Below are 15322 nucleotides of genomic sequence, written 5' to 3' on the forward strand. Positions count from 1 at the left end.
GAAGGAAAATGTTACATTTTGTTCCCATTAGCAATGAAATCACAAGTCATGACTAAATTTTCACCCTAATTTCAATGGAACCTAGGTTCAGCTACTTTCTTGGGAGTAAGCCCCACTGAACACAACAGGGCTTACTTCTGAGTGAGCAAAGATACACTTGTAGTATAACTTAGGAACATTTCACTATGTTGTTTTGACAAAGATATCTTAGAAATGCTATGAATGACAAGAGGGCTGGGATGGGGCTGTCACTAGTGACGTCATGGATACTACCCGCCAAACCTCACTGTAGATCTAACCACATTCCACATGATGGTGATCACAGCCGTCAGCCACTCTGTCTCAGCCTAATGTACCTGACACGGGGATAAAAGAGGGGATGGACCATGTGTACTGCCCTGAGATCCTAAGAGAAAGCGAGGGATAGGTCTGGTCTATATATGCAGCAGAATGCACTGGGGCTGGGACGGACCATTTTTGGTCCTGTGTACAACAAAGCAAACCAAAATGCATGCACACAGAGGTCTTTGCAAAAAGAAAACTAGCAGATAAAGGGAAAGGTTCTAGCACAGCACTCTTCCTAGCTGTGCTGTTGTTTCGCCTGCAGAACATTTTGAATATGTTTGCCCTCTCTGCAGACTAAAGTGGTACAGGTCATTTTACCACATCAGGCTTGTACCACACCATCCCCACCTGTTCTGCCAAAGGGACAAAGGTTCTTTAATAGGACTTAGGTAGGCAATGAAAGAAAACACTAAATGTGCTCTTTAACAACTTAGTCATAGGACGAGGACAAAATGAATAAAGCAAAAGCGGATAATCTTACCGCTGGAGAATAATCAGAAAGCAGATAATCAGTTGCTGGAGAATCCCCTCTCCAAACAGTCAAGCCGCACCCTCCTCCTGCATTCCAGCAGTCCTTCCCTTCTCCAGCTATGTGGTGTGATCTCCCTGAGCAGGGGGTCACGATCAACCTTACATACATAGTTTTTCTGTACTACTGAAGCTTAATCATTCACATTCAGTTCTCATGGCCTTGATATCTTGCAAAGACCGTAGGCTAACTCCAATTCAAAGGGGGGGGCAGCTAGCCAATAAAGATAACCAGATGCTCCTGTGCTGGGTTCGTGTTCGCAGGATGCTTGGCAACCGATCTATCTCATGCACATAAGATGCTTGGCAACTCTAAAGGGCCCATTCCCCCAGATGTCCCCCCTCTCTCCCTTGAGATGCAGTGTAATAGCGTATTGGTGCCGCATCACAGCAGATCACCCCCCATTAGTCCTTTTGGAGGTGGGGCGCCGCAGGTCCCCTCCCTTCAGCCTGGCTTGGCCATTCCAGCTGCGGAGGAAGTGTCTGGCGACGGCTGCCACTGCTCTCGGTCGCGCTGGCCCAGCAGGCGGCAGGCCTCGAAGGCAGGTGAGGAAGGGTAGTAAGGAGAGGCCTTTGCTGACGCCCCGCGGTCACTGCCGCTGCCTGGCGCGGCACGAGCAAGCGCCCTCCCCCTTGGTCTCCTGTCACTCAGGGAGGCGACGCGTCCTGCCAGGCAGCAGTGCTGCTACCGCCCGCGCCTCTTTCTCCTCCCGAGGCGTGCAAATGCAAGCCTCTCTCCTCCCCACCCCCCTTCCCCCCTCAGACCCGTCGCCCATCCCCAGCGCCTCCCTCTCGCCCAGGGACCCGGTAAGAGCAGCGGCAGCCCTCGCCAAGGAGGGGCGGGCAGGCAGGGAAGCGGGCGCGATGACCCCCCGTGCAGACTGGGGCACCTCCGAGGCTCTCTGCTCCCGGTGGAAGGGGGGCTGGGGGAGGCGACGTGCCCTTCGCCCACGGCTGGCAAGCCCATCACGGGGCGTCCGGGGGGGTCGAATTGTGGAGGTAGAAGAGGGAGGGAAGAGCCCAAAGTGGGGCCGGGGGCAGAGGCATCCCCCATCCTGGGGCCTGTAGCTGACGTGCCGCTGCGTACTCCGCCCGCCCTCTTTGCTCCCCTCCCCTTGTGGTTCTTCCCTCTCCACACCAGGAGCCTGACGAATGTAGGGGGGGAGGCGGGGGGGGAGCATTCAAAAGAGAAACCACCAACACTACAACAAAGGAAAGATTTAAAAGATGATTGGACATGGACTGAGTCTCCACTGTCAGCATTCTCTCGCAGCAGGAGATTCCAGGCACCCCCCCAGTAGCCCCATGGGGCAGCAATGGGACCACAAGCCAGGGCCTCACTTGCACAGAAGAGGATGTGAGCCCCCCATGCCTGCAGTGTTCCAGGATCCTCTGATAATGTGGAGGGTTTTTTACCTTCGTAGAAACCGGTTTAAGACAATATTTTAAAACTGGCCCTTAAAAAGCATTCCACTCATTATTCTAAAAAAAGAAAACCAAACATTTCATAATTTCCATCGAATTCCTACAGAGGTGGGTGGGAGAGGAGGGGGGAAGGGGTGGAGGTGAGGCAAGAGAGAGATGGGGGAACTAGTAGCAGAAGGGTCGGGGTAGTAGGAGAGGTTAGAGACAGAAAAATGGCATGGGGAGGAGGAGTTGGAAAATGGAGGGATCAGGGGAGAAGGGGTGAGGGACCGGTGAGGGAGGGAGAGAAAAGGGGGTAGGGAGCAGGAAGGGCTGTGAGTGAGATTATTGTGTAATCTTAGAAGGGAAGGTGGCTTTGACGGAGCATGGCCGTGGCTCTCATGAAGGGACCCTGCACTTCTGAATTTGCCACTGCACTAGTGCTCCTAGGACAGCTTATGTCATCATGCATTCCCATACAGAATTAACTCCTTAAAGGATGAAGCCTAAAAGGATTCTAATGGCAACAGCACAACTGCACTTAAAAGCATATACATACTACTAAATAGATTCTGGCCCCTATGTAGGCCTCAGTTGGGCATTAAAGGGGCAATTGCTGGACTCCACCTCTCTCCTTTTCCAACACAACAGAAGCAAAGTGTCTAGCCACTGCATAACAAATTGGCAGCTCAAAATGGATTGTCTGGAAAGGCCCTTAAGGAAATAAAAGCAACACCTCATCTGAGGGAGCAGCAGGTAAAACACAAATGGTCTTAACGAATCTTGAGATATCTTTACTAGTTAGAGCCTCAGTTTTACATGTTTGCACTTCCTCCCATCAGAGTGTGGGAGAAGAAATAATATTGTAAGTATTGGGGTACGCATCTTCATTTTTTCCCTAAGTTGTCTTAAAACATCCTCTGTGACACCCATTTTTCTGCCCAGCAGTGGTCAGCATTGTGAACTTCACAACCTTGCAGAAGCTTTGAACTAAAACATCCTCAGTTTTGATGAGTATTTCTTTCTCAAAATTATTTCAGCTTATATAACTTGAATGCTGTGTTACCTCCACTTCCACGGAAAAAGAAAGCAGTTTCCAGCTCTTGCTTCTTTTCATAGGCCTTGAGACAAGCTTGCGAACTAACATACATCTGATGTTCAAAGTCAGGCTTGGTTGTGAGTTAGCTTTTAACTTACATTAACATTGGTTGCACCTTGGATGCTTTGGATGGATCTGTGCCCAAGTCATTGGCTCTGGGTTCATGTCATTATGGGGATCACTTTCAAGATACCTGAAAGTATATACCTTGCCACTTCTGCCCTCCTTCCTTGCTCATGGCGAGCAACCCTAATGAGAAAAGGAGTCCAAGATGGGTGGGAGTTTCTAAAAAAGGAAATTCTAATAGTGCAATGGCAAGCAATTCTAACAAGGAAAGGGGGGAAACAGCAGAAGAAGCCAATGTGGCTTCACAAAAAGCTTAGAGATGACCTGAAAACAAAAAAGGACACATACAGGAAGTGGAACAAAGGCCAGGCCACAAAGGAAGAGTATAGACAGGTAGCATGGAATTGCAGGGATGGTGTCAGGAAGGCTAAAGCTGAGAATGAGCTGAGGTTAGTGAGAGATGCTAAAAGCAACAAAAAGCTTTCTTCAGGTATGTCCATAGTAAAAAACAGAGAAAAGAAATGGTGGCACAGCTACTCAATGAGGATGGCAAAATGATAACAGATGACAAAGAAAAGACAGAAGTGCGCAATTCCTACTTTGGCTCAGTCTTCTCCCCAAAAAAGGGCCTATGACCCTCCTGGAAAACATGAAGTGGAAAGGGCAGGATTGGAGCTTGAGACTGATAGACAAAGCCCTATGAGGAGAGACTGAAAGAACTGGGCATGTTTAGCCTGGAGAAGAGAAGACTGAAGGGAGATATGATAGCACTCTTCAAGTACCCACACAGAGGAGGGTCGAGATCTGTTCTCAATTGTCTCAGAGTGCAGGACACAATAATGGGCTCAAGTTGCAGGAAGCCAGATTTCGACTGAACATCAGGAAAAACTTCCTAACTGTTAGAGCCATACGGCAATGGAACCAATTACCTAGAGAAGTAGTGGGCTCTCTTACACTGGAGGCATTCAAGAGGCAGCTGGACAGCCATCTGTCGGGAATGCTTTGATTTGGATTCCTGCATTGAGCAGGGGGTTGGACTCGATGGCCTTGTAGGCCCCTTCCAACTCTACTATTCTATGATTCTGTGATTTATATTAGTATGTGGGAGTTGCAACAAAGTGTTGCAGTGTTAAGTGCTCCTGTTTACAGTTTACGCCAGCCAGCTATGTCTGCTTCCAGGATACTCCATTCCATTTCCTTTCATCCCTGTGTTCTATTCCCCCTCTTCCTCCTTGCAATGGTCAATCAGCATTTCATGGCTACTGAGCATGCACTGGATGAAATTTATAGGCATACTAGCCCTTTTGAGTGGATGAAGCTGCCTCTAAATCTTGAGAGTTTTTTTTTAAAAGGGAACTGCTTGTAACTTAATTTGGGGGGCAGGATTGGATGAAATTTATACACATAGTTGTCCCTTCGTGGGGAGGAAACCCACCAAATTTCAGAGGGGTAGATGCAAGAGGTGTCATGCAAGGGGAGTCTTTACAGTTTGGAGGGGGGGAGGGATCTGCTTACTCCCCCTGTGGTTTTCTGGGGAATTTGCTTGATAATGGCATACATTATAGAAATGCCCCATAGTAAGTAAGCCGCAAAACCTCAAATGGATAGGTGCAGAGGTTAAGAAATGATGAAAGAATGATGAATAAAACTGTTTGAGGCTTTGTTTTTGTTTTATGCTCAGCTGACAGCAAATGGTAAGTTTCTTCAACATCCCTCCCAAAAGCAATGACTGTAAGTAAAAAGGAGAGTTCCTGGGAGGAATTATAGAAATCATTAAGATCCCAGAGAAAGAAATCACATTGGCCTGGTCTATTCAGTTAGCCCAGAACTAGAGCTGTCAGTCACCAAGCTGCACCAGCTCCACTCCCTCCCCCCTGCCTGGTATTTTCCGTGCATGGAGCGCAAGGTGGGAAATGTGTCAATTTTCCCAGGCATACTGTCTGTCCCTCTGTAGTCCTCTGAATCACCAGATTGATCCCAAACCTTACGGAAGAGCTTGATTTGGTGAAGTTGGATTTGAAGGACATCCGCTTCACTTCAGGCAAACCCTACGTTTCTGCAAAGGGACCTACTTAGGTTTGGGATTTCTCTGAATGGAATGCATATCCATTTGTGGATGAAATGGATGGTTACTCTGCAACTCCTAGCTGCTGCTGGTCTCTTGATCTGTTCCTATAAGGCGTGGTCTGGGGGCTGAGGCTCCTATATAGAAATGCTTGAGGAATCCGTTCACTTTGCATGCTGGAGCAAAATGGCCTGAACCAGGGTTCTCTGATTACTGTGTGGATCAGATCTGTTTATCCATACCTAGCTGTACTAGTGGAATATGATTTCCATTTACAGGTTGAGAGCAACTCTACTCATTATTCTGGACTTTTGATACCACCAGCCACATTAAATCTTGCTCCAGGAGTCCCAGGAATCACCATACAATGGCTCCAGTTTTTCTTTAACCATTTGAACTCAGAAAGTATATCTGTAGCTTGGTAGTTGTCCTCCCTAACATCTGTATGCAACTGCTGGGACAACATTGGTTCTGGGTGAGAAGTACAGTGTTAACTGTCCCCACCTTCACTGCTTCAGCCTGCCCCTTTCTCTGTACCCCCAAGGGTCCCCCAAACTCTCCTGAGGCAAGAGAAGGAGGAGGTGGCAAGACTCAAAGACAGCAGCAAGTGCTATGAGCATTTGTGTTTTGCAAATGTTTGCTTGGAGCAAATGCAAAACATCAGTTCTTTGTGCATGCTGGGGGCGGGGGTTGAGCCTCTTTGGGATGAGCGGAGGGATGCACATGTACTGTTTCCTGCCACAGTTACTGGAGTGGGTTTTTGTGGTTGCTGGGTTGGGGTTTTTTTTTTTTTTTTTTTGTATTTCCAGGTTGGGATTAATATTATTTGTACACAAACACCACTATTTCTATAGATGTTACCATTTTCCTAAAGTGTGCAAAGTCAGAAGAAAAGGATAGTCATGTTCGAAGTTAGGAAAGAGCAAATGTTTTTTGTTGGATGACTGGTGAATACATATGCATCATGAAACTGACAATGAATTAAGAATTCTAATAAAAATCAAAGAGAAAAAGTTGAATGATGGCCAGAATGAAAGGAGCTGTGAAACACAATATTCAATTTATTGTTGAAAATTTATGAATGCAATGATTATATGTACAGGCCATATAGGAGAAAATTCATAGCTTGGGGGTGCAATTAGATCTGGTCTTGTGAATTGATGCTCGGATGTCCTCCATAGGTCATAGCCATTTCTATCAGCTTTGGCTGATTCACCAACTGTGTCACCAACTGATTCATCAACATAAGAAGAGCCTGCTGGATCAGGCCAGTAGCCCGTCTAGTCCAGCATCCTGTTCTCACAGTGGCCAACTAAGATGCCTATGGGAAGCCCACAAGCAGGACAAGAGCGATCTCCTATCCTGCAGTTTCCAGCACCTAGTATTTAGAAGCATACTGCCTCTGAACATGGAGCAAGAGCACGGCCATCATGACCAGTATCCAGCCCTATTCGCCATGAATTTGTCTAATCCTATTTAAAGGCATCCAAGCTGGTGGCCATCACTGCCTCCTGTGGGAGCAAATTCCACAGTTTAACCATGTACAACATGAGAAAGTACTTTCTTTGGTCTATCCTGAATCTTCCAACATTCTGTTCGGTATTATAACAATACACACAGAGAAATAGGAACTAATTTGGTTGGTCCTATTTCTTAGCAGAGTTGTAAAAATACAAGCAGCAGAATGAGAATGTAAACCAGGCCCACCTTTCTCAATATAAATAACAACAGACACAATCTTCTTAGGTAAAAGATAAAGAACATTTACTCACAAATTCTTCATATGTTCAGAAACATAGGTTCTAGCTTGGATGAAAGAAAAATAGTCTCAATCCATCTTAGTCTTTGGTATTGATGCTCTCAGAGAGAGCATCTGTGCCATGCAGCCTCTCTCATTGGTGGATAGATCAGCAATGGAGAATATTCAAAAATCCCCCAGGACAAAGGAGGTGGAAGTCAGGTAACTAAACCCCACCCATTAGGAAGTTACATCATGGTAAACAGGTACATGGGATATTTCCCAAATATCCCTTAAAGTGACCATGCCAATATTTGTTTACTCTAACACATTCAGCTTCACTGGAGAACACTACGAGGGAGAAAAACTTTTATCTGTCCACTTCCTCCATGCCATGAATAATTTTATACACTTCTATCATACTGCCTCTTACTCACCTTTTCTCTAAACTAAGGGTAGAGACACACTTACTGTACTGCCTGTTCCAGTGCGTCTCCACCTCTCTTTTCTGAAAAAGGGAGCACATGATGCTAGTCAAACCCTGCTCCTTTCTACTGTAAAACCTGATGGGGTCAGCTTGAATGCCTTTTTAAAAAATCATTTCAAAGAGATTTTGTAACTGATCAGCAGATCAACCTATTCCCTCTCCAGGGGCGACCACTGGAAACTCTTTGCTGTAGGTGACTAGTGTGCTCACAGCCTAAAAAGCCCCAAATGCTGCAACCTTTCCTCATAGGACAGTTGCTCCATCCCCTTGATCATTTTGGTTGCCCTGGCAAAATGAGATGTTATACGTGCCCTGATAACATCTAGGTTGATTACTGCAATGCATTTTATTTATTTATTATTTAATTTATATCGCACCCTTCTTCCCAGCAGGAGCTCACTCTATGTAGGGCGGCCTTTGAAGACTGCTTGCTTAGAAATGGCAATTAATACAAAACACAGCAGTTAGGATGCTAACTAGAACAAATAATAGGGAACATATCTTGCCTCTTGATCAGCTGCCAGTTTGTTTCCAGGTGTTATTCAGAGTGCTAGTTTTAACCTTTAAAGCTCCATAAAGGACTTGGCATCTTGGTATCTGAAGGGCTCCCTGCTCTCACATCCACACTCACATTATCAGGGCTCAGAACAGCATGAACAGTTTGACCCTCTTTTGGTGTTTCTTCACATGTTTAACCATTAAATAAGAGTGGCAGTTGTGGGCTGTGAGCTGGCATACAGGGGGTTAAGATGGGGCTGATGCAGCTGCAGAGATAGCAGCAACAATTTTTCTTTTAACATCCTGGTTTTGATGGTTTGCTCAGTGGCCAGTGGCTGACAAAGAGAATTTGGCTAAAATTAAAGAATTAGGCCTTATACAAAAGAAAGGCAATAATGGATAGTCATGATCTGCCTCATGTATGGTATGGCAGAACAAAATAGCTAGATACTGGTTTGCATTCAAATTCACCCAGAGTCACATTACACCACTAAAACCTGGGCAGTTATTACTCTTTATGTGAAATAGCCTTGTATGGCACAAAGCTTAACAATTGTGCTACATCCTTATGCTTCTGAACTTGTGCTTGCCACACCTTAATACCATTAATTGGGATGGTGGTGAGATACTTCAAGTTTGCTATTGCTTTGAGCCTTGGGAAATGCTTAGATAACGTAAATGAGCTGGCAGACATTGGAAAGACAGATAAGTTGTTAACCACCCATTCATAAGTATGAAAATCCCTGCACACTAGATAAAGGTTTTTGACTCTATTTGGGCCACCCTTGTAAGAAAATGTCTTAACTAATGTTGCTTCCCTTCTCCTGTGAAGTTACCAAAGGGGGGGAGAGAGATTGTTTCATCAAGGACATTCAACCTGTTTCATTAGACCAGCAAGTTGCAGTAACCAGCAAGTTGCAACCTGCAATTTCTCATGTAAAGGCCAAGGTTTTCCTTCTTCGTTTGCCTTTGCTTTGTACATCCATTTTGCTTTGTCAAGACAAGCCATCCATGCCGAGATGCAAATCTGAGGTAAGAGCTGTCGATTGCCCATCCCTTCCAGCAGTTGCAGGGTTTCCATCTATTCTTCATCTGAGGGGGTCTGTGCAGCAAGCTACAGAAACTTGTCTGCAGAGCAGCTTGTCCTCATCTTTGATTGCAACTTTTGGCTGCTTGACAACAAAGCCAATCCGTGAGGTCAAGGACAAAGACACACATGACCTGTGCATAGGAACGCAGGAGCTCTACATTTGGACAATGATTTATCCTCACCAACAAAGAAAGAAGGGCCAGAATAAAACCCTAAAACGCAAAGCTGGTTGTATGCCGAATGCTGACCAGTCCCTGAGGGTAAGAAAGTCCCTCAGGGTCTCAAATTTGTGTCTCAATTTGTTATTGAGTGTGTTTTGTAATGGTTTTATAGTGAATTTTATTCTGTTGGTGTACGTCGCCTAGAGTGGCCGTTAATTCGGCCAGATAGGCGACTCAAAAATAAAATTTTATTATTTTTTATTCTTTGAATCACCAGGAAAATTCAGGAGCAGTGAAAGGCCTTTCCCTTGAGGGCCTAACAATCCTTCTGGTTTCCAGTCATGTGAAGCAGAGGGTAGCCTGGGAGAGGGAATGTTCCAAGACTGCGAAGATTTGGACTCTGGTCTGGGTAAGGATTAGTGACCTGATGATCTGAATGGGCGAAGGTATATAACCTGAAGCTCTCACTAAGAATCTGGGTGTGCTCTGTAGTTACAGGTATTCCCTATGTTAATTAATTTGGCATTAATCTGATAAAAACTACTTTCATGGGGATTCTATAAGTATCAATACAAATGTGAAGGTCAACAATTTCACCACTGCTTATGAGATGCTTTGCTTTTTGGTTTCTTCACTGTATCTAAATATGCTGCTTAGGAGGAATATGAGTAAGTTGCATGATAAGCAGGAAAAAGGTGGTAACATTAGAAATAGTAAGATCTGATACAAATAAAATACAAATAAAGATAAGTTACACCTTTATGTGGGAAAGGTTAAGAAACCCCAAATGGCCCGAGAAACGTATCCCCTTCTGATGAGTTCTAAATCCTCGGTTGAAACTTAGTTTCAAAAGGGGGGTTGTGGAATGATTTATAACTCATCAGGCTTGAAAGCCTTTTTGTTTATGCCTTTCCTATTAATCCAGAGAGCTGGCATATAAAGATGCAGCATAGGCACAGCATAAAAGCAGAAGTGGCTTGGAATTGAACTAGTGAGAGGAAAAAGGGAAGTGTGGTCAAGAGAAAGATTTCACAGAGAAAGTGTCAGTTTAAAAGTTGTAAACAACCCTTGTGAGGGAGGGTTTAGGGTGATATGATTAAAAATCAGAACTGCCCAATTTGGAGATAAAGGAGGGTGCCAACCTAGCACATGGAGGGGCAGGGTGACAATGTGGAAGGTGACCACCCAAAAGGGTGTAAGATATTGCTATATATGGATATAAGATGTGCTTTGTGTTGTAACATCTGCATCACGTGTAATCCTTTTATAAAGCACTGCTTGGCATATTCTGGGCAGAGATGGTTGTTGGTGACCCCTCTCCCAATGGTCCATTGGTTTATGTATCTATCAATAAACTCTGTCCTTTGTAGCACCTCAAATGTCTGAAGAGTTTTCCTTTCATAGTGGTAATGAGCAGAGCTTGGAAAAGTTACTTTTTTTGAACTACAACTCCCATCAGCCCCAGCCAGTGCTGGCTGGGGCTGATGGGAGTTGTAGTTCAAAAAAGTAACTTTTCCAAGCTCTGGGGAACAGGGCCTTCTCAGTCGTGACTCACCTGTAACACCTTCCCTCAGTCTTGATGTTGCTGCTTATTGGTTTTTAGCTGGCCTTTGGTGTTCATTGCTATATTTATTGTGCTTTTAATGGATAACTGAGGGTTCCCCCCTTTTATCTTATGAGCCACCACATGAACCCTCAGTGAAGAGGTGGGATAAAAATATGCTCAACAAAGAAGTGGTAGTGTTTATTTTTTTAAAAGGTAGAACATTTATTTATTTATTTATTACATAACATAACATAAATAGGTAGAATATTTTCTGTTAACCGCTTAGAGGTTTTTCACAATTAAATGGTATATAAAGTTTGTTAAACAAACAAACAAAATATTTTACTGGATTGGGGCCATAATGAGTCCACAGAATTGACTGGTGCAGTTTTAAAGGGTGGTGGCTGCCCAGCTTTTATTTTAATTCTGGTTTAGACTTTTGTACTCCATCCACTTCTTTGGTTGCACAAATTCACAAAAGTTCACAGAAGACAGTCTTGAAGGGCCAGTTTGTAAAGAAATTATTCTGGAAAATGGAACCAGCTACTGAGCAATGGAGAGAAGTTCTGTATTTTATATATACAGCTATCAATATTAAACAGACATAATTGGTGCCTTTGGGATACCAACTTTTTCTTGCACTCTCAAGGAATTTCTAATGATTAATGCATGCCTGAGGTACCGTCAGCTCAGTGCGAATTCTATGGCATGCCTGGTGTCCAAATTGGAGGCCATTAATTATTCTTTTTATTACAGACAAAAGTAAAGCAAATGCCCTGGAAAAGAAGGCATCTCTTTTAAAAGGAGCATCTGTCATTTAGCTCATGACTTGGGTGATGCTTTGGATGATGTCATTGGAATCTTGATGCCACACAGTGAAACAACCTGTTTTGCATTTATCCAAGTTTCTGTATGAACAAACAGCTACTTTTCAAGGTATCTTTTATTATTTTTTTATTGTCATACAATCAAAGCATTTATTTATTTATTTATTTGATTTATATCCCGTCCTTCCTCCCAGCAGGAGCCCAGGGCGGCATTAATCAGCACCTTTTTCATTGATCATTTGACTGAGCACATTTAAAAAAGTTTTTAAGGGTCAGGTCAGGAGCCCAAGCCTAAATACAGACTTGTATCTTTGAGGCAGAGTAGACCAAACGTAGGCTATAGGAAGGCATGCTGGAAACATAATGGATAGTCTGGTGCATTATTGTTGTTGTTGTCGTCATTGTTGTCCTTATCATCATCATCATCATCATTATTATTATTATTAATAATAACAACAACAACAACATTTGTTATTCACCTCATACCCAGTAGTCTCTAGGCAACTTACAACAGATGTAAAACATACAATAGTGTTAATAGGGGTGAGATGGATGATTTCTATGAATCCTCTTGCTAGCCTCTGATTTGGGATTTGCAAAGGAAGAAACCTGCTCCACTGGTCAAACCAGTTTCTTTGCATAAGTTAATAGTTTAGCCAAATTAACCTGTGAGTTAATGGCTTATTGAGTGGTCAGTCTGCATACAGAAAGGGATGTGGCCAGGAGAGATCCTGTGGGTATTGGAATTCTTTCATTTTTTTTTTTTCCATAATTTTTATTCAGGTTTTCATAAAACATACAAGACAAAATCATAAAACATTCAAAGACAAAAAACAAAATCAAAAATAGTTAAACAAAAAGAAAAAAAGAAAAAAAAAACAAAAATAAAAAATAAAGAGTAAAATATTGACTTCCCATTTGTCAAAGATCAAATCAGTTATAAGTCTATAATATATAACAATCCTGTCTCTTAAGTCATATTATAAAATCACTTTCCTCCAATAGTTATCTTACTTAATCATCAAATCTCATAAACATTACTTTATTCTTTCCACAAAAAGTCAAAGAGAGGTTTCAATTCTTTAAGAAATATATCTATCAATTTTTTTTTTCCAGATAAGCATATCGATTAATCCATCTCATTACTAATTATGATAATCTTGTTGTCATAACCATAGTCAAAATAAACATTTCAATTAATCCATCACATCAGAATCTGTTAGGTTCAGTAATTTCAGTAGCCATTGTTCTATTATCCCTATTAGTTCCATTTTCCATCTTCCATCTTCAGTAGTCTTGTTAAGTCCAGTAATTTCAGTATCCAATCTTCCATTATCAGTATTCCATAATAATCTTGCTGTCAAAGCCATAGTCATATAGTAAGAGTCTGATGGGAATTACCTCTATCCCAAATATTTTCTTGCCATCCATTCTGAATAGGTTGCTGAAATACTGCTGTAAAATCATATCTCTGTTCTTTTTTTCAAAATACACTGGGTCATCTCTTGAAAGTTTTTCCATTGTCACATGGCTGCAGTTAATTCCATAGATTTTCTCTATATTGGGCTCCATCACATCATTCCAGTCCAGAAGATTATCCATGCCATTGATAACTTTATCTCTAGAATCTTCATTAATTTCTTCAGAGATAACATTGAGTTCCAAACAATAGATTTTATTTCTAAAGTCCATAGACTCCAAATCTTGTTCCTGTTCCACGTTTGTTCCAATCTCCGGGATCTCCTCTCTCACAGGGACCCCTGTTCCAGTCTCCAGGGTCTCCTCTCTCACAGGGACCCCTGTTCCAGTCTCCAGGGTCTCCTCTCTCACAAGGACCCCTATGTCTTTAATCTCCTGTGTCTCCAAACAATAAATTTTGTTTCTAAAGTCCATAGACTCCAAATCTTTTTCCTGTTCCACGTTTGTTCCAATCTCCGGGGTCTCCTCTCTCACAGGGACCCCTTCCAGGGTCACCTCTCTCACAGGGACCCCTATATCTTTAATCTCCTGCTTCATTTTACTCAATTCAATTTTCAGCTCCTTACAACCCTGTCGCAGGTTTTGTTTCGTTATCTCAATCTCATCCATTATTTTCTGAAACATAGTTATTTCCAGCTTCTCAGCCACTTTCTTAATTGCCATTTTAAAAGAAAAATATAGGAAAACCACTTCTTATTTCAGCAACAATTGGGTTAATACTCCAAACTTGGTGACATCACAGTATAAACAGAGCAGACAGCCTTATCTCTCCATGTTTAAGTAAACAAAATGCAGTTCCCAGGATTGAAACAATTAATGGCGGTCGTCAGAAAACAGATTCGTCAAAATAAAATAGACCAAAAAGAGAGTAGTCTCAGACAATATAATATTCTTCAAAATAAAAATCTGGAATAGAAATCCCTCTTCTGTGTATATCTTTAGAATGCAAATCCAGGACAGCTTTTTGCAACAAAAACAGAGATAAGCTATTAATTAGTGAGTAGCAGAGAGAAGTTATGGCTCCCCAGTGAGATGTCAAAAACCGATCAATCTGGCAAATCTCTTTTAAACAGCAACAATTTAAGTCAAGTAAAAGAAAAATATAGAAAGAAGGGTGCTTGCCTGTTAGTGCGTTCTCTCTTAAAAGATAAGATGAACGTTCGCTTTTCCAGATAGAGCTTGTTGTTAAAAATCCGTCCCACCTTCGTCGGCTGGACCTCGTCCCATAAATTAATGAGATCTGGTCGTCCCAACAAAAATAGGCTTTGAGGTTAATCTCTTCGTTTCTCCCTACCCGGGAGAAGTTTAATCAGTCAAAAAAAGAAAAAATCTGACTGATATATCTGAATAAGCTTCTTTTGAGGCAGGAGCCCGTCTCAAGAGCAGGCACAGGCTAAGTCACCCTTCCCGGAAGTCCGGGTATTGGAATTCTTTCAGGTGAGCGGCCCTCCCCCCTTTCTGGAGCCAAGAAGAAGCTTGTATGTTTTTAGTCTAGTCGGGGGAAGCTGGGAACTGTGGAGACAGACAGAGGGGATTGCTTGCTGTCTGGACCCCCAAAGCTACGGACAATGGGGAGCAAGATCTGATGGACTAATAATGCTGTGAACCCCTCCATCTTAAACTCAGGATGGAAGGTGTATAAATAAAAAACATATTTCCTAAAAGATACCACAGTTTCCGCTGATATTTCCAAGGAAAGTGAACCAAACCCCTGGGTAAGCGCAGGAACCCCTGGAAGTCTCACATCCCCTTGGAGACTTGGGTGGTATGCAACAATATATAACATATTTTAACACATGCAATATAAAAACTTAAAACCCATATAAAAAAAACCTAAGACAGCACACATCAAGGGCCAAAAGCCTGAGTGAAAAAGTTCTTCGCCTGGAGCCTAAACATAGTGTGCTTCCCTGGAGAGAGCATTCCACAGCTGGGGGCCACCACTGCAAAGGCCCATTCGTGTTGCCACTCTGTGAGCCTCTTGTGGAA

At 43.0% G+C, this 15322-nt stretch overlaps 1 long non-coding RNA gene across 3 annotated transcripts in view; it reads left to right on the plus strand.

The window, feature by feature from the left end:
• Positions 1-1335: 1335 nt before the first annotated feature.
• The window catches only part of LOC133388057 (uncharacterized), a 38052-nt gene continuing 24065 nt past the window's right edge, over positions 1336-15322 (plus strand). For 2 of the 3 annotated variants that reach the window (XR_009763641.1, XR_009763643.1), the window contains exons 1-3: positions 1336-1419; positions 9759-9890; positions 11784-11963. This is a non-coding gene — a long non-coding RNA (uncharacterized LOC133388057). Of the gene's footprint in view, positions 1420-1534; positions 1681-2928; positions 3034-9758; positions 9891-11783; positions 11964-15322 lie in introns of those variants that run through there. The other variant, XR_009763642.1, reaches the window with a different exon arrangement.

Source organism: Rhineura floridana, chromosome 6, assembly GCF_030035675.1.
Source record: "Rhineura floridana isolate rRhiFlo1 chromosome 6, rRhiFlo1.hap2, whole genome shotgun sequence".
Classification (NCBI taxonomy): Eukaryota; Metazoa; Chordata; class Lepidosauria; order Squamata; family Rhineuridae; genus Rhineura; species Rhineura floridana.